Here is a 24,301-nt window from a genome sequence, read left to right on the forward strand (position 1 = left end):
CCCGTGCACGCTGGCAGGGGAAGGGGCTCCCGCGCCAAGTTCCCTCAGCTGGCGAGCCCCTCGCAGCGCCTTCCGGGCCTGGGCTCCGTCACGTCAGCCGGTCCCCACGGACACCACGTTTCTCTCCATCGGAGGAGGAGCAGCCGGATTCCCGAGCCGCCGCGGGCCGCCGGGTGGGGAGGGCTTTCCTGGCGGGGCCGCGCCCGGGTGGGCGGGGGCCGCGCGCAAGCTGCGTAGCTGCACAAACACCGCGGGGCTGCGCTGCACACGCAGCTGCGGGCCGAGGGCGCGGGCCGCAGGGGAGGGGGCGGCGGGCTGCAGGCGGCCCCCGCACGGCCACACGCGCCCGCTCCACCGCCGCCCAGGCCGCAGAAGTTCCAGCGCAGCGGCCCCCGCGGCCCCCCCTCCGGGCCGCGCCTGCAGAGCTGCAACCCGCCGTGCGAGCAGCCACAGCTCGCGCGCCGCCTGGGGTCCCCTAGCCGGCCCCGCCGCGTGCAGGCCTCGGCCGCCGGCCGGGCAGCCCCACTTACCCAGCTCCTGCCCGGGCTCCGGGCTCCGGGCTCGACTGTCCCCCTTCCGCCGCGGGCCGCCGCCTTCGGTCGCCTCCGGGACTCCAGCCGCCTGCACGCACTCCCGATTTTAAAAACAAACAGGCGCCGTCGCCTCCCCGCGGCGCTCACGGGGCTTCCGCCAGCCCGCGCCTCCCGAGGCTGAGAAGTTTGCTGGCAGGGCCCGGGCGGGACGCGCGGGCTGTCACCCCCGGCTTGCGATGCAGGAGCCTCGGCGCGCCCCGCACCCGTGCCGTCCGCCTCGCGAGCGCTCTGCCTCCCTCCGTGTCACCCCCAGTCCTGCGATGCAGTGTCAGGATTGCACGGCTCTGACTCATCGGTTGAGCTCACAGCTTGAAAAAAAAAAAGAGAGAGAGAGGGCGAGAGGCAACAGCGAAGGAGGAGGACTCTGGCGTGCTACAAAGGATTGCACAACTCGAGGCTGGGAGCGCGGAGCGCCCAGCGGCCGGCCGGCGCGCGCGGCACCGCGGCGAGCAGGAACCAGCTCTACCACTTCATCAGCACAACTGTCTCGGGGCGGCCTCAGCCAGCAGGCCCGGCGCCGCCCACTTCCTGCGACCAAATAAGGCCGGGGAAGGCGTCTTTAAACCTCAGGCGGCGGCCGGGGCTGGGGATTTCCAGCAGACCTCACCTCCACTCACGAGTCGGTCGCCGTCCCCATCCCCCGCCCAGGCTGGCGCCCCCGATGGCTTTGCTGGCGGGCCACGCTGCTAGTTCCTTTCACACCAAGGTCAGGAGGAGACGGTGACGAAATGTTTGGAAACCCATCGAGCCTGCCAGGAAAGTGTGTGTGTGATGCTGGGGAAGGCACAAGTCGCTTTCTTCCACAAAGAAACTTTCTCTGGTTTTGGATACGGTAAATCATGCACAATCCTCTCCATGGCACTTTATTAACAGACCCTCCGGGTTTCACTTTCTGGCTCAACAGCGTCCTGGTGCGTGTAAAGGTTATTGAGAAACTGGCCTCAGTCCCTAAAAAGGACCCACCATCTCCATTACTTAGGTGAGGAAAATCTCCTGGATTTAATTCTAGCAACTCAGGCCAGAGTTGAGCGGCTTTTCATTCCATACTCACATTTTCCCCTGCCTTCCCCAAATATCCCCCTGATCAATTCTCAGGTCCAAGCCTTGATGCCTCCTTGCCTGACTGGTGGGAAGATGGAAAACATTTTTGCAGCTCAAGAGATTGGTTCTGGCCCCCACATTCAATGGGGCTCTAGGGCCAGGGGAAGTTCAGGGGAGTGTGTCCTATTCTTCCTTCCAAGTTTTTTGCTGGTGGTGCGGTGGTGGTGGTGGCGGCGGTGGTGGCGGTGGCTGTTTTTCAAGGAGATGGGTCAGAAGGAGATTTTCCTTTGAAAGAAAAACCACGGAAGAATACCGTGTGTCCTGGCAGCCACTTATCAAAACACTGTGGCCAGACCTGAGAACCAGGTGCATCCCTCACTTTCTCAGGGAGAAGAGGAGGGAGGGGCAGCAGAATATGATTCTCACACACTCACTGGGCCTACAGGGCCAGGGTGGGGTGTGGAGGACACAGGCAAAACTTGGATCTTCTGCCTTGGATCTTCTGCCCAGAAATCCTGCCAAACCTGCACTTGCTTCTAAGGGGGCATGGCTTTCCTGTCCTCTTCCACCTCTTTGCTGGCTGGAGCACCTGCGTACATGTACACCTGGAAGTCACACCTCCCCAAGAGGAGAAGGGCTTATTTGCACCATGTTATGATAGATATGTCAAAATAAGGAACACTTAAAACAATCTTATCTACAAGATACAGATAATTATGCCACAGGATTGGACCAGAGGACCTCTTGAAATCCCTTCCAGTTCAAGATCCATGATTCTGTGATTACAGTAAGTGAATAGAGGAGCTAGGGAAACCACCTTCTACCAAAAAAAAGCCCAGGCTCCCCGATTTAGCATCTGTGATGACAGTATTGTTCCTGGCAGCTCTCGGAGCACTTCTCCATACAGTCTCCTGAAGAGCCCTGCATGTGAGTTTTATCCCTCTCAATCTGTGGATGAGAATACTGAGGTTCAGAGAGGTTAAGTGAATTGCACCAGGCCACAGGGCAAGCCAAGCATCTGTGACCTCTTTGCTCCCCCCCCCCTCCCCAGAGGAAGGCAGTGAGCAATTGAGGAACTGCAGTGCTCAGGCCTGCAGACCCCCAAGCAGAGGCCAGACTCTCAGGGCTCCTGGCAAAGGATCAGGGTAGAGCCTTTTTACTTTTTTCATTTGCCTAATTTCTTCCCTCCCACTGACAACACATCCAAGTGAGGGAAGCAAAAGCAAAGCCATTTGGTCTCCAGTGCCCACTGCTGACAAGTTCCTCTGTAGACCTGCGGTCATCCTCACCTCTCCTGACAGCCCAGCCCCAACAGTTGGCCTTAGGCCAGCCCAGAGTGAGCCCCTAGGAGCTTGTGCAGACCAGCCCAGGGATGTTCCCAACCAACCAGAAAACCTGGCTGGGAAGCACATTCCTAGAAGAGCCTGCCACCATGGAGCCAGGGCCCAGCCTTCAGGGAACAGGTGAAAGCCACTCCAAAGGAGTGGCCCAGGAAGCAGCACACATAGTGGAGGCAGGTGGCAGGGGAAACAGAGAAGTCAGTGGCCCTGAAGGAGCCTTGCTCACCTTGGAGCGGCACCGCCCTTCACTACAGCTAAACTTCCAAATTCAGGCCATCTAAGAAAGGAGAGAGAAGAAAAGGGGCACACATGTGTGCAGGGGAGGAGGGCTCAACACTATACCAAATAGCCCCCGCTTGGCAGGAGAAGTCTACCTCGAAAAGGCGGGCAGATGAGGCTATGTAAAGAAAGCTGCAGCGCTTCTGGGAAAGCCCTGGAGGTCAGTTTTGCTGCAGATATGACGGTGCAGAATCACTGACGTGTGAAGTGAAAGTTTTGGTTTTAGAAGCTCCAGCCCCTGCTACAAGTCTCTGGGGCACCCAAGAAGGCTGACCTTTCAGGGAGATGGGGAGGTGTTCTGGAGACCTTATCCACAGAGTGGGATTTTCTCCACCCTCGACCCTCTTTACAAACTGCAGGAAAAAGGAGTACAGAGCTCCAGTTGCCAGGGAGTGTGACAAGAGAGAAACACTCCAGGAAATAAAGCACCCTAGACAGAATCCTAAACTGTGATTCCCAATGAAGGTAGAATATGGCAAATTTGAGAGGCTTCCTAGGGCCACATCAGCTCTCTGGACTCCACTCAGAACGGTCTGTCACTGCCCTGTGTTTCATCAGCAGTATCTAGACCATTAAAGTCTTCCAAGGGTGAGGCCAGGCACAGTGGTTCACACCTGTAATCCCAGAACTTTAGGCGGCTGAGGCAGGAGGACTGCTTGAGTGCAGGAGTTTAGAGACCAGCCTAGGCAACGTGGCAAAACCCAGTCTCTACAAAAAAATACAAAAATTAGCCAGGTGTGGTGGCACATGCCTGTGGTCCCAGCTACTCAAGAGGCTGAGGTAGGAGGACTGCTTGAGCCCATGAGGTCAAGGCTGCAGTGAGTTGTGTTCACGCCACTGCACTCCATCCTGGGTGACAGGGTGAGACTTTGTCTCAAGAAAAAAGAAAATCTTCCAAAGGTGGATTTTACAGTGTGTGAAGTATATCTCAATAAAGCTGTTACGAAGTTGGGGGAAAGCTTCCAAGGAAGCCAGGTTCTCACCTCCCAGCCACCTTCCTCCAATAAGTCTGCAGCCATCATCACTATTTAAAAGAGAAGTGTCTTTCTCCCCAGGCTCCATACTGCATTGCTGTCCTTTTCCCACTGTTCCTCCTCCAATGAGGCCAGCACACATGGTGTGTTTAAGTAAACAACCAACCTTTACCAGAGCCTGGGGAACTGGGAGTGCAAATATTGTTGAGAGCATCCCAAGTCCACGATGCCAGCCAGGTCCCTATGTCCCTTGTGTTCTTGTGTCCCTATTGTGGTTTCCCTCTAGAGAACTAAAGTACAACCTCGAGGACCTCATTACCTACAATTACGACAGAAAAAAAAGAAGGGCGTAGAAAACACAGGGAACTTAGGAAAACTGCCACTGACCTTCCCTGAGCCTCACTTTTTAGGCCCATAACAGATGCACTGTTTAAGTGTTCATTGCATGAAAAATGAAAGGATGCCCACCTTCCAGGGGTTTGAGAGGATCAAAAGGACAAAAAACTGCTTTATAACTCAATCATGCTATGTATATATGAGGCTACAATTATTATTTTTACTGTTTTACCCTGTATCTCCTCCCCAACCTAGCTTATCCCTTCTTAAGAACCTAGTTCCAGCCCCAGCATCGTGGCTCACGCCTGTAGTCCTAGCACTTTGGGAGGCCAAAGTGGGCAGATCATCTGAGTCCAGGAGTTCGAGACCAGCCTGGCTAACATAGTAAAACCGTGTCTCCACCAAAAATACAAAAATTAGCCAGGTGTGGTGGCGCATGTCTGTAGTCCCAGCTACTCGGGAGGCTGAGGCATGAGAATTGCTTGAACCCAGGTGGTGGAGGTTGCAGTGAGCCCAGATTGCACCACTGTACTCTAGCCTGGGCGACAGAGGGAGACCCTGTCTCAAAAAAACAAACAAACAAAAACACCTAGTTCTTTTCCCTGAAAAGACCCCATGGGCCTCAGGTAACCCTCTCATGGGCTCTGCCTAGAGAGACTTTTTCCAGCATTGACTCAGTGTCTCATCCAGGGTGTCCTCCAACGCTTCTCTCCCAGCCTGTTCTTTGTGTCCTTTCCACCACACTTTTCCACAGGGCTGTCCTCCCAGCCTGAGTAGGAACACCCCTCCAACAGCTGTGTCTTCTCAGCCCTTTTTGCCAGGTCTTTTCTGAGCAAACCGGGAGTTCACAACCACCCCAGTCATGAAGTTAAGCCACTGTGTGCTGAGATGTCTCTGTACTGTCTTCTCTTTTATCCTTGGAAAAAACCCCAGGAGACCCTCCTCCTCCACTCACATTGACTTCACCTGTTCTGGGGCAGGGCCATGCTTGCCACACCAGCCCACAGCTGTCTGTGTCCCTGGCCCTCCCACCTGCCCCCTCCCCAGCCTCCCTGCCCTGCAGGCCTGGGCCAGGTCCTGAGTGCCTTTGTCAGGCCTGAGAGGGAGCCTCTGTACGTGTCCCCAGTTGCTGCTGTCACTCTGGGAGAGACGTCTGGCCGGGTGTAGGGAGAAGGACAAAACAGGTGTGGCTGCCAGGGAGGGCAGGCCAGCAGAGCCACAGGACAGAAACGCCCTTTCTTCACAGACCAAGAGCTGCCAACTTCTCAAAGGCCTCCCTTCAGCACAGTTCCATGCCCTCTGCAGAACTAGTCCCGGACAGACTTCCTCACTGGCTGTTCACTGGAGCTTGGCTTCCCTGTGTTGTGGCAATTCGCCAGGAGAAACAGGAACTCCAGAGACCCAATGTGTGCAACAGGGCATGCTTTAAAGCATTGATTTTAAATGAAAACAAATACTGATACATCACGGACTAGAATCCAACATTCATGCTCATGCGGGTGTACAGGTTAAGAGCACAGGCTGAGACCTGAGTCCAGACCTTGGCTCACACTAGCTTGATGACCTTCAGCGAGTTGCTCAACCACTCATCTGCAAAATCGGAATGATAGTAAGAGCTTACTTAAACAGTGTCTGGCACACACTAAGTCTTTTATAAGTGTTGGCTATCATTTTTTCTCATCTATTTCCTTGCTTCTAGTTTTGCACACTTTACCATCCACACTGCCATCAGAGTGATCACACCTCTCTTCAGTAGCTCCCATCATCTACTGCATAAAGCTGAGACTGTTAGCTAGACTGTTAGGCACCTTTCCCACACGATCTGGCTCTGCCCCACTTCCCAGCCTCAGCCCACATGGCTAAACAACCTGAAGTTCTCCAAGATTCCTGCATTCTCACCCTCATATCTTCACACATGCTCCTTCTCTCGCCACCTTGATCCCCACATTATCCCACACCTAGATCTCCCACCAGACTTGACCTTAATGGCAGCTCTTCCAGGAAGCCTTCATTGACTCCTCCAAGCAGAGGAAGGACACTGGAGTGTATACTGTTGGAGCCCTCCCAGATCTACTTTGTAAAGTTGGTGCAATGTCCCCCAGGTGCTCTGAGTGTTGGCTTTCAAGGACTCACAGCTACCCCCTTCTCAAAAGGGGCCTTTGGTGGGACCAATTCAATAGTAGTGCAATTCATGCTCCAGCAGCAACACACACCTCCTTACTTGGCTTCTTCCCCAGCTCTACCCTGTCCCTTCCTCCCTTCCTCCAGAGACCATTTCTTAAATAAATCCCATGCACCCAAACTTCTGTTTTTGCTCCTAAGGACCAGACAGCCACTGTTCCCTAAACTCCCATGGCATCCTCTGTTTATCTTTACTCCATCACCTACACATTGTTCTACACCTGCTTATTGCAGCATATCTGGAATCAGAGTGCCATCTACTAGGATGGGAGCTCCTGAAGGGCACAGCCTAGATCTTCCTCACCTTAGTATCCCTGGTATCTATACAGTGCCTGCACATGGTGGGTGCTCAGTGAATGCCTGTTGATAAATGCATGAATAAAACAGTATATGTGAATATTTAAAGTAAGCAATACAATGTAACAGATTGCTGTTACTTTTATTACTGTTCTATTTCATTGATTCTAAGATACACGTTTCCTCCATTTTAACATCTCTGAAATCAGGATGCATCTTACAATTGATAGCCTGTATAGTTTAATTAGCAGCACTTCCTCTTCCTTTTCTTTTCTTTTTTTTTGAGACGGAGTCTAGCTCTGTTGCCCCGGCTGGAGTGCGGTGGTACAATCTCGGCTCATTGCAAGCTCTGCCTCCCAGGTTCATGCCATTCTCCTGCCTCAGCCTCCCCAGTAGCTGGGACTACAGGCGGCTGTCACCACGCCCAGCTAATTTTTTGTATTTTTAGTAGAGATGGGGTTTCACCGTGTTAGCCAGGATGGTCATCTCGATCTCCTGACCTCATGATCTGCCCATCTCAGCCTCCCAAAGTGCGGGGTTTACAGGCGTGTGCCACTGCACCCGGCTTTTTTTTTTTTTTTTTTTTTTTGAGATGGAGTCTCACTCTGTTGCCCAGGCTGGAGTGCAGCGTCATGATCTCAGCTCACTGCAACCTCCACCTCCTGGGTTCAAGTGATTCTTCTGCCTCAGCCTCACAAGTAGCTGGGATTACAGGCCTCGCCACCACACGCAGCTAATTTTCGTATTTTTAGTAGAGACGGGGTTTCGTCATGTTGGCTAGGCTGGTCGCAAACCCCTGAACTTAAGTGATCCGCTGGCCTCAGCCTCCCAAAGTGCAGGGATTACAGGCGTGAGCCTGTAATTACAGGCGTGAGCCACCACTCCTGGCCTCTTTCTTAGCTGTATATAAAATAACACTACATCTTCTAATCAATGGCTTCTTAGGTTCAGTGGTGTATGGTATTAGTATTATCAATAACTATTGAGGCTCAGTCTCCTAAATTCTGAGGCCTGCACTGCAAAGCCCACAGAGCTATGATGCCCATTATCTGAGCTCAGTAGCTGTCGGGCAAACAAGCTGTCATAGGGGCTGGGCATGGTGGCTCATGCCTGTAATCCCAGCGCTTTGGGAGGCTAAGGCAGGAGGACTGTGCTTGATGCCAGGAGTTTGAGACCAGCCTGGGCAACACGGCAAGACCTGTCTCAAAAAAAAATAAAAAAAATTAGCCAGGTGTGGTGGTATGCACTTGTAGTCCCAGCTACTTGGGAGGCTGAGGTGGGAGGATTGCTTGAGCCCAGGAGTTTGAGGCTACAGTGAGCTATGACTGCACCACTGCACTCCAGCCTGAGCAACAGAAGGAAACTCTGTCTCAAGGGGGGAGAAAAAAAAAGGCTCTCATAAAATAACCTACAATTTCCCACAGTTAAGAAGGACCCCTGTGTCCAGACACCTCTGGAAACTCCCATGAAAGTAGGCCCATGTAATATGGAACAAGCTCTGCACTGGGAGTCACGAGAGAAAAGTTCTAAGCCTAGTTCTTCCTCTAATTTTCTGGATGACCTACACAGGATTTTTCTCCCATCTGTGGAGCAGCTACTACATGCTTGACATTGGCCTGGCACAGTGGCTCACGCCTGTAATCCCAGCACTCTGGGAGGCCAAGGTGGGTGGATTGCTTGAGCTCAGGAGTTCAAGACCAGCCTGGGCCACATGGTGAAACCCCCATCTCCACAAAAAATACAAAAATTAGCCGGGCATGGTGGTGTGTGCCTGTAGTCCCAGCTACTTGGGGGGCTGAGGTGGGAGAATCGCTTGACCCCGGGAGGCAGAGGTTGCAGTGAGCCGAGATCACACCGCTGCACTCAGCACTCTAGCCTGGGTGACAGAGAGAGACCCTGTCTCAAAAAAATTAAAAAATAAAAAATACGTGCTTGAGATGATATGAGCCTACTGAGTCCACCCCAGCACCCTGGAAGGAAGCCATTTTCCCCATTTTATAGATAAGGAAGCTGAGGTTCAAGAAGGTTAAACAGCTCTGCCAAGGTCATACAGATGGCATTTGACCTCTGGACCCTCTGAAGCTTTCTCTCTGCTACATGAGGATACCTCTCTGGGCCTGTGTTTCCCAATAAGAAGTTTAATAAAATGAGGGATTACAGACTGGAGCCTCATGGGCCATTCTCCCTCACAGATGTGTTTTATTTGACTCACATATTATGTTTTATTTTAACTGAATTTATTGCCAACTTTTTTTTTTTTTTGAGACACAGTCTTACTCTGTTGCTCACTACAACTTCCACCTCCCGGGTTCAAGCGATTCTCCCGCCTCAGCCTCCCGAGTAGCTGGGACTACAGGTGTGCACCACCACGCCTGGCTAATATTTTATATTTTTAGTAGAGATGGGGTTTCACTATGTTGGCCAGGCTGGTCTCGAACTCCTGACCTCAGGTGATCTGCCAGTGTCAGCTCCCAAAGTTTTGGAATTACAGGTGTGAGCCACTACACCCAGCCTATTGCCAATATTTTTTTAATCAGAAAACAAACTAAAAATCAGAACTTCCAGCTTGTCGTGGAAAAAAAATTGGAAACCTCCTTCTTGGAGGTGGAGCTGAGTAGCACTGCCAGGGAGGGTTGCTTAGGTGGGACAGACTTTCCAATTTTCCAAAGATCCCACCCCTTCCTAGGCCACAAGTCACTGTCATTTATCATCACACTCTGCCAGCCTCTGTCATTTCATCCCTTCTGTTCCCTGCTGGCCTCTAGTGCGTAACTCCTGGGCCAGATGCATTCCAGTGCCCAATCCAGCTCTAACAGCCTGTGGCTCCTCCCAGGGTCTCCCTCACATCTACCTCCTGCCCTGTGCCCTCCATCACAAGGGCTTCCAGGGTCTGTCCCTCTCACTCCCTCCCCAGAGTCACTGAGGTGGTGAGCTGGGCAGGTGTGGAGATGAGTGAGACAAGGTGAGGGGTGGGGCCAGTGAGGAAGAGAGGACTTGCCGTTTCCCAACAGGAAAGTGGTTCAAGGAGATAAATGAAGTGGGAGGCTCTGCAGTCACAGGACATGAGCAGGGTTTGACACATGAGGAAACACATCAGTAAATCATTGAGAGGAAAAACCTACATCAGCAGCAATTTAGGATATGCAAATTGGAATATCATTAAGGCCCCATTATGGCCCACCCCAACATGAAAATAAGTAAATAAAAAAAACAGGAAAGCTGCTGTTGGCAGGGCAGTTGCATATACGTTGCTGTGCTACCATAAACAGTTTAAATCTTTCTAGAATGTGATTTGGCATTGTGTTGCAAGAGGGTTTTTGTTTTGTTTTGTTTTGAGATGGTGTCTTGCTCTATTGCCCAGGCTGGAGTGCAGTGGTGCGATCTTGGCTCACTGCAACCTCTGCCTCCCGGGTTCAAGCAATTCTTCTGCCTCAGCCTCCCGAGCAACTGGGACTGCAGGCACGCACCACCACGCCCAGCTAATTTTTGTATTTTTAGTAGAGACGGGGTTTCACCATATTGGCCAGGCTGGTCTCAAACTCCTGACCTGGTGGTCTGCCTGCCTTGGCCTCCCAAAGTGCTGGGATTACAGGTGTGAGCCACTGTGCCCGGCTGGGTTTTTTTCTTTTTTTTTTTATTTTTTATTTTTTGCGGGTATATCGTAGGTGTATATATTTAGTGTTGCAAGAGTTTAAAACACTGACCAGGTAATTATGGTTGGTGGACTATATCCCATAAAAATAATCTAAAATGTCACCACAAGGAAGTTTTTACAAAAGATGCTCCACAGCACCTGTATATAGAGCCCATTCAGATTATGGTATGGTAAGGAAGAGCAACAGAATGAAATATGAAAGGATGGACAGAGGGAAACTATCTGATGAAACCATTTGGTGAAGTCATGTTAAGTGACAAAATCAGCACCAAAAAATATGTCAGGTGAACTTATAAGCTGTGTTAAAACTGCAAAGGAACATTAGAAGCAATCAGAAGAGAATTCTAAATAGGTGTCATGTTTATTCTGTTAAGTTGATCGAGATGATTTATATAACAATAACGATGATGGTGATGATGATGATGACGATTATGATGATGGTGATGATGATGACGATGATGATGTAAGGGCCACTGAAAAGAATTTCCTCATCATAAACATACCAGAGGGCAGGTAGGCCCAGGCCCCTGGCTTGATGAGGAAAGAAGAAGGAATGTAAACTGAGAGAGGAGGGATTGTGACTGGGTGGGGACGGTGCGGGGGAGTGCCTCCAGAGCATCCCTTATCTGGAGAGCTTTGAAACACCTCTCACCAAAGAAAGAAAATTACACAAATAAACCCACACCAATTAACCTCCAGCGTCCTGGGTACTAACTCTGACTGCTGCATTTGGGCTCTCAATTTCACTAATACCTTATTTCAGCAACTTCTGAGGTGACACCAGGGCTCTTTGTGGGCTAGCCTAGGTACCCAACCACCATTTATAGCATTGTTTCTATGGAAATGTGTTTCAAGCTTCAAAAACCCGAGCTGCTGACAACCCTGGGGCACACACGTGGTCTCTAAATTAGGGAACTGAGAGGAACAGTTATTGCTGGGGCCTGGGCTCGAGAAGGCAGCTTGTTCCTTAGACACTATGGCACTTAATATTCACATGACCAGCAATGATCAGAACCAGGCTCAATGCCACTGTAGGGCGTGAAGATGAGGCTGGGGCATCTAGGAATAAACACAATATTCTAGAAAAGCAGAGAGACAGTCCCCACCCCCACCTCCAAACACACACACACACACAGCCACCGTTTGTCATGGAACACATGAAGCTGGCCTGAGTACCCCTAATGAGCATCCAGGCGTGCCCTGAGCCCATACTCTCCATTTTCCCTCTGACCCTGGCACACCTCTAGCCACAAAGTCCTACTTCAATCTGATCACAGAACAACAAACTCCAGTCTTTCACAGTTCTGGAATTTGGTTTTAGCAAATATACACTGGAGATAACCAGGGCCCCAGCTGGGTCTGGGCGTCCCTCCACACGCATTCTGTCAGGCGGAGCTTCAGCAGGCTCCAACCTGCGAACTCAAGGTACGCCGGGGGCTCTCCAGCTACCACCCACCTGGGGACTCTGCACAACACCAAGGAGTCTCCCTGTCCTGCCCTGGTCACATTCCTGGGCTGGTCACAGTGAGGGGATGATCATGGGCCCTCCAAATAGACAACTCCACGTGTTAAGAAAATAAGGCTCCCCACTCAGAAGAAAAGGCTACTACACACAAGGGGAGTGGTGGGTGAGAAGGCCATTCACCAGATGTCCAGAGATTCTGAGATGCCACAGAGATATGAGAAGGTGCTCAGAAGACAGTCAGCTGCTCAGCACCACTCCCATACCTGCAGCTGCACGTCACAGCGGATCTCACGGCAAGACGTGGGGTCAGACGGCCCTGCCTGCTAGGTCAGATGTGAACTGGATGGATGTGGCTAGCACTGAAGAGCAACTAAATTCAACACTTCAATTAATATGTGCAACAACGTAAGTGCGCAAGACACTACCTCACTAGGGCCCCACCTGGGTTAGAAAAGGCTGCAGGAGGTCAATTAGCAAAGCACACCCTCCCTGCTGCCAGTTGGAACTGCAGAAGACTCAGCTTCCTCCTGCTGTGGCAAGGGCCTGCAGCACAAGGCAGCCCAGAGGTGAGTGGGCGGGTGGCTGAAAGCCTCACGTGCTCACTGGGCTGGTTCCATGAAAACGCAGGTGTGAAAATCGTCTGGGGCCCTGAGCCAGCTGGGAGCTGGAGGGAGAGTCCACGCTGTGAACCCCAGAGTTACTCAGCCAGTCTATGAAGTCAGGCCCATCTGAATCATCCAGCCCCTGCATGCAGTGCCGGTAGCTGATAAAGACAGAGCTGTTTGGTCTTCCTGGTAGTAACAGATGGGAGTCCCTCCCCCTGGCCTCCTTCCCACCCAAATCCAAAGTCTTTGAAGTTAAGGCCTTGTCTTATAAAAAAAAAAAAGATGCTATATAAATTATTAAAGCAATTTCAAACACACACACATGTTCTACCCATAACTTCTTTGCCCAAATCCAGTTATCAGCATTATGTCAGTTTTTACTATGGGCAGTGTAATCAGTTTTTATGCACTTATCATGCAATTCTGTGTTTTACTTTTTTCATCTAAATTCATCAACGTTTTCCCAAGAATCAACATTATCTTCATATTAACATAACAGTGACAAAATACTCACTGACTCTAGGTATCATGAATTATACAGCCACATGAAACACTGAGGCTGTTTACAGTTTTGGTTTTTTTTTTTTTCTATTTTAAGCAATGTTGCTATAAATATCTTTGTTCGGTGTGCAGGAAGGTATGAGATTAAAAAAATAATAATAAATAGATATCTTTGTACTTAGAGCTCTTTTCCTTTTTAGAATAAATTCTTTATTCTTAAATTCTCAAAAGCAACACTAATAGATCAAAGGAAATTAACATTTTCTTACAGCTTCAAGTTCTTGTGTGTGTGTGTGTGTGTGTGTATATTTTGTTGTTGTTGTTGTTGTTTTTGAGACAGAGTCTCGCTCTGTCGCCCAGGCTGGAGTGCAATGGTGCCATCTCGGCTCACTGCAACCTCTACCTCCCAGTTCAAGTGATTTTCCTGCCTCAGCTTCCTGAGTAGCTGGGACTACAGGTGCGCACCACCATACCCAGCTAATTTTGTTAATTTTAGTAGAGATGGGGTTTCTCCATGTTGGCCAGGCTGGTCTCAAACTCCTGACCTTAGATGATCCACCCACCTCGGCCTCCCAAAGTGCTGGGATTACAGGTGTAAGCCACCACGCCTGGCTTCTCATACATTTTAAATGTATATTTGTTCTTTGTGAGTCATCCGGATTATCTATTTTCCAAAGTAGTTTTCCTAGCAACACCTCTCAATCCCACCAATCAGGGTCTACTCTTATAATGCACTTTTCCCAACTCCTCAGCATCCCTGGTATTCGGAATACATACCCTATGACTGGTGGATGTTGGAGGTAATACAATTGATTTGCCGGGGAGGGACGAGGAAGGAGGACAGAGAGGTGTGGGTAGGAAGGTAGAGACTGGGATGAGTAAGGAGGGGAGAGCAGGCCTTGTGGAGTCAGAAACAAAGACAGATCCCACATTCTGTCCTTTCCAAAATGAGCCCACCCCTCCCTGGACATCAACCCACTCCCTCCACCACTCAGGTTTCTCCAAGCTGATCTTCCAGGGGCCCGGAACAAACACACACATTCATGGGTTCCTAAAGGGGATTCTGGAAATACCATGTGCTTCTAGGTTCTAGAAACATACTCTGCAAACAATATAAGCCCTGTGCTCACCAGTGGTCCCACAGGCCCATGTGCATGCAGGCTCAGCCCTAAGGGTGGCTCAACTTCAAGAAAGAAAAGTCTTTAAGAAAGAGAGAGGCCAGGCACAATGGCTCACGCCTGTAATCTCAGCACTTTGGGAGGCTGAGGCGGGTGGATCACTTGAGGTCAGGAGTTCGAGACCAGCCTGGCCAATATGGTGAAACCCTGTCTCTACTGAAATACAAAAATGAGCTGGGCGTGGTGGCGGGCGCCTGTAGTCCCAGCTACTCAGGAGGCTGAAGCAGGACAATCACTTGAACCTGGGAGGCAGAGGCTGCAGTGAGCTGATATCACACCACTGCACTCCAGCCTGGGTGACAGTGTGAGACTCCATCTCAAAAAAAAAAAGAAAAGAAAAGCAAGTCCAACTAATCAGCCATGGCGAGAAAGCCGCTCTTCCACAGGTCTCTCTGAGTGGCACATAGACCTGGGATAACGACAGGAAGCCTCTGAGTGACAACCCTGGGTCCCACTATAAGGCACCATAAAGACACCGCCTGCCAGGCTCCATTCACAGGAATTTTCGAACAGGAAAGGTCCCCCTGTAGTCTAATCCCCTCATTTCATAGACAAACGGAGACTGCAATCCCTGCTTTGGGGCTCCCACTGCACCCTGCAATCCTGCAATCACTGTTAGGAGGATGCGTTCTTCCTCACAGGAACAGGAAGTGCCACAGCCTGTCCTGACTGCCTCATGACCAGGTGGGACAGGACTTTCATTTTAAAGAGCCCCAGTCTCTGCTGCCATGGTCTGCAGACTTGCTTTCCCCAGCTCTGTCTCTGTATGAAGCCAACAGACAGTGCTGAGCATGAGAAACAAAAGGGTCCTCTAAGAGCAGCTGGTATTAATATTTATCCTTCTTCAAGGAGGGCCAGTAGGAAGAGATGCTTCTGCCACCTCTAAACCAGCTCCTCACCACAGACATCTCCTCAGTGTCCCCTCAAAGGCTTCTTCAGGGTGAGTGGGGCCCTGATACAGGTTTTATACCCCCAAATCCCCTTCCTACTCTCACCAGGGTCTTGCTGACAGGCCCAAGCAAACAGCAGAGGCACCAAGGTGGCAACCCCACCAGCAGGCGCTAAGGGAGGCTGGGGATGTCATGCAGACAGCCAGCTCACCAAGCACACAGTCCACCAGACATAGGCCAGGTCCTGGGCCTGCCCGATGCTCCCTCACAGCCCCTCAGGTAGCCCTTCTCGTTCCTGTCACAGGGCACCTACTGTGTGCCAGCCACAGGTCCAAGGTGGTGGGGAGCCAGGCACTCCTGTAACTGACCCCAGCGTCCTGCAGGGAGGATGTTCAATTGCAGAAATGCCATGGTGGCAACTCAGGAAGGCAGCATGGAGCAGGTGACTCCATGCTGACCCTGTGGGCATCGGCCAGGAGGAAAAGGCCAGGGAGGGCATTCCAGGTGGAAGAGACAACAATAAGCAAAGGCCAAGAGCATAGAACAAGGCGAGAGAAGTGCGTCCAGGAGCAACGAGAGGCCAGCTGGAACAAAAAGGGCCATGCTAGGGAAGGGGTAGTGCTAAGAAAAAGGCCAGAAAGGTGGGGCAGGGCTCAAACAAGGGTACAAGTGCCATTCTGAGGAGTGTGGGGCTCCTTCTGCAGAACTTGGGCAGTTCTCAAAGATTAAGAGGGAGTGATATGACCAAAGCTGTGTTTTAGTAAAATAATTCAGGTTCTTCAAGACTTCTTTTCCACTTTAAGGCTGCTTTTAGCACAATTTCATTTCATCTGGACAAAAATGAGCAAGTTCAGTGTAAACTAGGCTAGAACCAACACTGGCCAGGAACTAGGAAGGCCCCTGCTCCCTCCCTCAGGGAGCCAACCTGGCCATGCATTGCTTACCAAGCCTCAGGATCAGGAATCGCTTCCAGTCCAGAGCCCAGCTCATGACACTCCCAGCTTCCTGGGGGCAGCGGCTTCCCGCTTTCCCAGGGAAGTCTTGGAACACTGGCATAAAACAGCCAGTAAGTTCAAAACTGCATTTTTCTTTTTAAAGAAAATTAATTCCTTTGTCTAAGATTAATGGAACTGAATGACCAAGATTCCAGTCAAGGTGCCCTTGCTTCAAAGAGTTATACGCAGAAGATCTGAGGGCAAGACGGGAGCTGGAGCTCACCTTATCTGACACCTCTTGTTTTTTCTGGATGAGGAAACTGGGCAGGATGTGACCAGGTGAGGCTGACAGCCCCAGGCAAACAAAGCTGTAGCTCCTTTAGTGCTCTCAGAAAGGAGATATGTAGAACATCTCAACCAGGGTGACATCTTCAGAACTGGAGAGATCACCTGGGCAGCTTAGACACCAGGGGCCTCAATTGTTCCACAAACCAAGCCTGAAACCAGAACTCCAACTTCTAGTCTGAAAAGCCAAGTGGCACCTCGCAAACACCCTGTGGCCCCGAGAGTCTCACCCAACCTTGGGGAAGAAGCAGAATTCAAGCTGTAACTGCCTGTTGGAGAGAGCCAACCCTTGGTCTCTGTCCTCGAAAGGCAGCACCGAAGTTTTCCAAGTGGAATCAAATGTGCAGGGAGGATCCAGATGCCGGGATGATCTCCCTTTTCCACTGGAATAGTCAGATTCCAGAGGAGAATTCCAATTACTAATGAAACACTCAGATCTTCTGGGCATATAACATTCCTAAAGCTCAGCGGGAGGCTAAGGATTCAGAAAGATGTTCAAACAGATTAAGCTCAAGATGTGGATGTTGGCCAGGTATGGCGGCTCATGCCTGTCATCCCAACATTTTGGGGGGCCAAGGTGGGAGGCTGGCTTAAGCCCAGGAATTCAAGACCAGCCTGGGCAACATGGCAAAACCCCATCTCTGTTTAAATTTAAAAAAAAAAAAAAGATGTGGATGTTTTCAGTGGCCCAAGGGGGATGCCCTGTCTCCTCTTCCCACATCCAGAACGGCCCCATCATCCCAGTTTGAAGGCTAGAATGGGCTCCAAGCTCTATGGGAGACACCTGTCCACCTGGCATATGCACCCCTCCCCTGGTTTCAGGCACCTGTGGTTGTGAGTCCTGACAGGAGGCAGAGTTCCACTCTCTGCTGGGGAGGCTGCAGCCTCCAGAGCCTTGCTCTGCAGAACCATAACATCAGCCAGGCGTGGTGGCTCACGCCTGTAATCCCTGCATTTTGGGAGGCTGAGGCGGGTGGATCACGGGGTCAGGAGTTCAAGACAAGCATGGCCAAGATGGTGAAACCCCATCTCTACTAAAAATACAAAAATTAGCCTGGCGTGGTGGCGGGTGCCTGTAGTCCCAGCTACTCGGGAGGCTGAGGCAGTGAATAGCTTGAACCCGGGAGGCGGAGGTTGCAGTGAGCCGATATCGCGCCACTGCACTCCAGCCTGGGCAACAGAGCAAGACTGTCTCAAAAATAAAAAAAATTTAAAAAAGTTCAGAACCATAACAGCAAGAACATGACCTAAGCAGGGTCAACCACACGCTCAGCCTAGGCTTTGCCTCTGGAGCGAGTGGCACAAAAAAGTGGGGAGAGTTCAGTACCCATTCTGGAAGGGGTGGCAGCATCCAGGTCTGCAGGCAGCAGTGATGCCAGGTCAGCAGCATCGTCACCATGGCTTTGGTTCCAGCCACCCAACTTTCCACAAGTCCTGATCAATTTCTGAGCCTCATTCTCCAGCCTTCTCGGACATTCAGTGAGCCACCAGATAGCCTTCCAATACATTTCTTTTCTCCTCAATTTAGCTACAGTCAGCTTCTGCTGTGGGCCTGAGACCTGAGACCTGAGACCTGAACTATGCCAGCATCTCCTTCTACCTGCACACGGGCTCCTCTGGCTCACAGCCCAGCCTTGCCTGCCCCTTTCTGCACCCCTCTCAGCCGTGCTCCACTGCCCCACCACTTGCAGTCCCCTCAGCAAATGGTGTCATGTTGTGCCTCCAGGCCTTGTCTGAGCTGCTCCCTGTACCTAGAATGCCCTGACTCCCTTTGCCACCTGGTGGATGCCTACTCGTTTCTCAGCACTCAGCTCAAACAGCTTCTCCAGGACGCCTCTCATTCGTTAATTCCACAGCATTCACCAGGCACAAGTACCGTGCAAGGCACTGGGGTTGTCCTAAACCTTTCCTGACGTGCCTCTCTCCCCTGGCCGTGGTATAAGTGGCCAGTCCTCTCCTCTGAGCGCAGGAGCCCCCTGAACACCTTGACATTGATACCTGCAGCACTTAACTGCTCTTGACTTTTGTAGATGTTTGTCTCCCTCACAGACCATGAGCACCTTAAAGTGGGGACCTGAAGCTTCTTTATCTTTGTATCAGTACCAAGCACAGAGCCAAGTACACAGTAAGGGCTCAATAAATGCATGAGTGAGTGAAAGAATGAAGAACCTGACAGAACACACCTTATAAACCATGATGGGGCCGGGCGTGGTGGCTCACACCTGTAATCCCAGCACTTTGGGAGGCCGAGGCAGGTGGATCACCTGAGGTCAGGAGTTCAAGAGCAGCCTGGCCAACATAGTGAAACCCCATTTCTACTAAAAATACAAAAAGTAGTTGGGCGCAGCAGCACACACCTGTAATCCCAGCTACTCCGGAGGCTGAGGCAGGAGAACAGGAGAATCACTTGAACCTGGGAGGCGGAGGTTGCAGTGAGCTGAGATTGCGCCACTGCACTCCAGCCTGGGCGACAGAGCGAGACTGTGTCTCGAAAAAAAAAAAAAAACCCGTGATAGGGAAGGTCACCACTGTTGTGGTTACAGCTACTTTTCTTTTCCTCCATAACTGGAGAAGTCAGATCCTAAATGCCACGTGTCAGCACAGCCTCCCTGGAGAGATGGTGGAAGAAATCTTAAGCCTTTCCACCACCTCTATTGCAAGTGGAAGAGGGAGTCACGGAGTGGCTATTGGCTTCTAAGTTGTTCCAGAGCATGTGCTATGGGGAGGCCACAGAGGAAGCAGATACATCTTGCTGGTCGATTCCTTGCAAGCTCCTTATAGTGGCCTGCAATAGGGAGGCTGAGGAGGGGACATGGAGGGCTAGGCCCTTAGTGTAAAGTGTCTGCTGCACATGGGCACTGCCCTCTCCCAGCCCCACACCAGGGCTGGGTCAACCCAAGCACAAGTTTTTCATCTGCAACCCTGGATGATATAACTGCAGTTTAAAACCTACTCCATGGATCTCCTCTCCATCACACTCTGCCCATTTAGTCTAAGAGCCTTTCATGCTCAATCTCATATGATGATTTCCTAACTTACAGCACCCATGACCTTCTCATGAGACACAGGACAATGGAATCTGTTCACATGTTCATTTAACTTATGCAAATTCAAATGGTCAAGCTTAGCGGAAGACAGAAGACAAAGGAAGACAGGAGGAAGGAGGAAGTTAGGGAGGTAGGAGAAAAAAGAAAACAAACAAAAAAACAGAATAGAACAAGAAGAAATAGCTGGGCATGGTTGGCACATGCCTGTAATCCCAGCTCTTTGGGAGGCTGAGGCAGGTGGAGTACTTGAGGTTAGGAGTTCGAGACCAGCCTGGCCAACATGGTGAAACCCCGTGTCTACTAAAAATAAAAAAGCTAAAAAATTAGCCGGGTGTGGTGGCGGGTGCCTGTAGTCCCAGCTACTCAGGAGTGTAAGGCAGGAGAATCACTTGAACCAGGGAGACTGAGGTTGCAGTGAGCCTAGATTGCACTGCACTCCAGCCTGGGCGACAGAGCACGATTCCATCTCAAAGAAAAAAAGTGCAACTTTTTCCAGAACTAGAGGAGCAGGCTAAGGTGAATTGACGCATCAAGAGCCAGTGTGTCTGTTGCCTACCTGGTGCCCTCCTAATATATAATCAAGGTTAATCTTGATTATATTCTTTTATTTTTTTTTTAATTTTTTTATTTTTTATTTTTTTTGAGACGGAGTCTCGCTCTGTCGCCCAGGCTGGAGTGCAGCAGCACCATGTCAGCTCACTGCAAGCTCCACCTCCCAGGTTCACACCATTCTCCTGCCTCAGCCTCCCGAGTAGCTGGGACTACAGGTGCCTGCCACCACGCCCGGCTAATTTTTTTGTATTTTTTAGTAGAGACGGGGTTTCACCGTGTTAGCCAGGATGGTCTCGATCTCCCGACCTCATGATCCACCAGCCTCTGCCTCCCAAAGTGCTGGGATTGCAGGCGTGAGCTACTGCGCCCCGCCGATTATATACTTATATTTCATATTGCACACTGACTTTAGAATCTGAACCTCAGAAAACCCCACTCCATCAAATTATACTCTCCCAGTGACAGATCCACTCTCAGTTCTTCCCCCATCCCACCCTCTTCCACTTGCTCTAGAGGTGGTGGAAAGGCTCAAGATTTCTTCCTCCATCTCTCCAAGGAAGCTGTGCTGACCACATGCATTGAGGATCTGACTTCCCCAGTTACGGAGAAAAAGAAAAGTGGCCATAGCCATAACAGTAGTGACCTTCCCTGTCATGATTTATAGGGGACTTTTCCTTGGGTTCTTCATTCTTTCACTCACTCAGCATGGGTATGACCTATCTCAGGAGCTAGGCTTGAAGCCTCCTGGGGGTAAGGAGCATGTGGCACTCTGCTTTGCACACTCACTGTGCCACACACATGGTTGACAGCACTGCAGCTGTTCCACAAATGGCCAGTGAGGACAGTTGGCCCTGCATTAACTGGCTGTTCAAAGAGTGCCATGTCTGTGTTCCTGGGCCTTCTCCTGCCTGTATCTTGGGAACTGGGAGCATTCCTCTGTCTTCTTGGTGTTGTTCAACCCATGTTCTGCACTTAGAAAACAATAAGTAATCTTGTTGGCCAACTGAGCCTGGGTAGGAAACTTTGGGGGCTTTGATAGCAATTAAGATCCACTAAGACTACAATGAGATAATACAATGGTAAAAGCTATTAAATACGCATCCCACTCTCTTCTTAAAGACCTCTTCTTCACCCCCTTTTTGTTGTTGTTGTTGTTGTTGTTGTTGAAGTTTCATCTTTTTAAATCTTTGAGTACTGCCTTAGGGAAACTGAGAAGATGGAGTCCTTGGTTTACAAAGAGACCTGCTGAAACTGACGATTATGATGACTAATTATCAATGCAGGATGGCCAGTGGAAATGGAGAATGGGGTTTGTGCCTGACTCTTCCATTCAACAGCTGTGGGAACTTGGAGAAGGAACTTATCCTCTCTAAGCCTCAGTTAAAATGAGAGTTAGCACAGGTTTCCTTCCAAGCTTTAAATCCTTAACCATGGGATTATTGGAGATGCTGTTACTACAGTTACTATAAAACTGGGGCTGGATGATAATAGTCCATAAGATCCTATCCAGTTCTAAAAGTTGATTATTTTGTAAAATAGCACATCTGAAAAAATGTTGATTTATTAAATTCAGTTCGTACATAACTTTTCAGAAATACGTAAATCCCAGTTTCACCCTTTTATGTTCATTAAGAACTTTCAATTAAAACTGACTTCAGGCCGGCTGCGGTGGCTCATGCCTGTAATCCCAGCACTTTGGGAGGCCAAGGAGGGCAGATCACCTGAAGTCGGAAATTCGAGACCAGCCTGACCAACATGGAGAAACCCTGTCTCTACTAAAAATACAAAATTAGCCAGGTGTGGTGGCACATGCCTGTAATCCCAGCTACTCGGGAGGCCAAGGTAGGAGAATCACTTGAACCCGGCAGGCAGAGATTATGATGAGCCAAGGTCGTGCCATTGCACTCCAGCCTGGGCAACAAGAGCGAAACTCTGTCTCAAAAAAAACAAAAAACAAAACAAAAAAAAAAACTGACTTCAGGCCAGGCATGGTGGCGCACACCTGTAATCTCAACACTTTTTGAGGTTAGGGAGGCCAAGGCGGGTGGATCACCTGAAGTCAAGAGTTCAAGACCAGCCTGGCCAACATGGGGAAACCTTGCCTCTACTAAAAACACAAAAATTAGCCAGGCGTGGTGGCAGGCGTCCATAATCCCAACTACTCAGGAAGCTGAGGCAGGAGAATCGCTTGAACCTGGGGTGTGGAGGTTGCAGTGAGCCAAGATCACACCACTTCACACCAGCTTGGGTGGAATAAAAAACAAGAATCTACCAGATTCTATTTTTAAATAAAACAAAACTTTAAAAGAATCTAGCTTATACGTGTATTTTATAGTATGTGAATTATTTTTCAAAAAAGAAAGAATCTGGCTTATGAGGCAAGGTTGTGATTAACAGCATGAGGACTGGCTAAAGGCAACACAGTCCTCTTAGCCAAGTCCAATGCTAGAGTTCAGCCAGGATCTCCCCAAAAACTCAGTTTTATAGTTTAGCCTGGTTTTGTAAGTTCAACACCTATTTGGGCAAAACAAGCATCCGGCCAACCAGGAAGCCTCACTTTGCCCTCCTCACAGTCTATATATATATATATATATATATAGACATATGAAGAGAGAGAGAGAATCTCTGTCACCCAAGCTGGAGTGCAGTGGCATACAATCCTCCTACCTCAGCCTCCCAAGTAACTGGGACTACAGGCACACGCCACCATGCCTAATTTTTTGCATTTTTTTACAGAGAAGGGGTCTTGCCACATTGCCTAGGCTGGTCTTGAACTTCTAGGCTCAAGTGATCCTTCCGCCTCAGCTTCCAAATGTGCTGGGATTATTGGCGTAAGCCACTGCGCCTGGCTGTCTTCACAAGTCTTGCCTGCAAGTTGGTCCTACCTCCTTCTATCAAACTGGTTCCTCAGAAGGTCAGGCCAACCCTAGTAACAAACCATCCCACCTCAGAGCCAGAGCAGAGGCGCAGGGCATCACAGGGCAGGCTGACTGGGACAAAAGGAGCCAGGGCCAAAGCTGGGAAGATACTGACAGTCAGGAAAGAGATGCTGGAAATGGAGCAAAACAATGAGGTGCAAAGCCAGGAGGAGCCTGAGGGTGGCTAACAGGCAGAGAAGGCAGGCTTGGCTTAATGTTCAGAATTCAGACCAGGAACCACGGCCTTTGGTTCTTGGCTTGGGTGTCCAAGTGGACGAAATCTGATGGCCGCTGCTCTTTGTATCAGCATCATAAAACATTTATTGAGACTTGTTATGAGTGGGGCACCAGGCCTGGGCATACAAAGATATATAAAACAGGGCTTCCAGTTTAGTTGAAGAATCGTAATATTTATTCACCCAAAGGCTCATTTAATTTGCTGAACGGGATATGATCAAAGTCATGGCCCAAAACAGAAAGTGAAAATTCTTAGACCAGGACTCAAGGTTTTCCTCAGCACAGGGCCCAGGGTGATGTTGCTGGAGTCCCAGGGGGAGGCCCACAGGGTGGGACAGGGAGAAATTCTCAAGGAGGAGGACACGAACAGGACTGGAAGGGAGCAGGACTGAGCCAAGTAGATGAGAGGAAGGAGGCATTCCAGTCCTCTGGGGAAGCATGGGAGGTAGGAATTCTTGCCACCAGTGGTTTGGACAAACACACAGAGTGGGTCACCGGGTCAGAGCCGAGGGTTAGGATGGGAGAGCAGCAAAGGTCAGACCCCTGTGGAGAAGGGCCCTAACTGCCGGCCTAGAAGTTTGATCCTTACCATGCAGACAGTGGGGAGCCATTGAAGGTTGCTGAGCAGGAAGGTGACCCTTGCAAAGAGGCATTTTAAGTGAGATTACAGAGCAGGCCTTTATCCGAAGCTTATTCAAAGCCCTGTGTGTATTTCAAGTGGCACTTGAGACAGAAAGTCGTAAAGCATTTGCCCTGTGTCATGCAGACGAGAAAAAAGAAGGTTTAAGGGGCTCACAAAGAGATGCTTCAGTGAGAACAAGAAATGAAGAGGGGCACATTTTAAAGACGGAAACAAATCTGCAGGACAGAACTGCCAGCCGTGGTGTCTGGAAAACTGTAGTGCGTTCTTACGCGACTGGAATGCTCTCTTT

General features: G+C 50.2%; 1 protein-coding gene across 6 annotated transcripts in view; it reads right to left on the reverse strand.

The window, feature by feature from the left end:
* MIDEAS (mitotic deacetylase associated SANT domain protein) overlaps positions 1 to 24,301 on the reverse strand; it is a 73,171-nt gene that overhangs the window by 44,633 nt on the left and 4,237 nt on the right. Inside the window, exon 2 of one of the 6 annotated variants that reach the window (XM_054530817.2) lies at positions 531 to 901. The exons of 3 other annotated variants lie outside the window; for them this stretch is intronic. The gene's annotated coding sequence lies outside the window, so the exon portion shown is untranslated. Of the gene's footprint in view, positions 1 to 530; positions 5,573 to 24,301 lie in introns of those variants that run through there. 2 more of the 6 variants (XM_063715907.1, XM_063715906.1) reach the window with 2 other exon arrangements.

This window comes from Pongo abelii, chromosome 15 (assembly GCF_028885655.2).
Source record: "Pongo abelii isolate AG06213 chromosome 15, NHGRI_mPonAbe1-v2.0_pri, whole genome shotgun sequence".
NCBI classification, from domain to species: Eukaryota; Metazoa; Chordata; class Mammalia; order Primates; family Hominidae; genus Pongo; species Pongo abelii.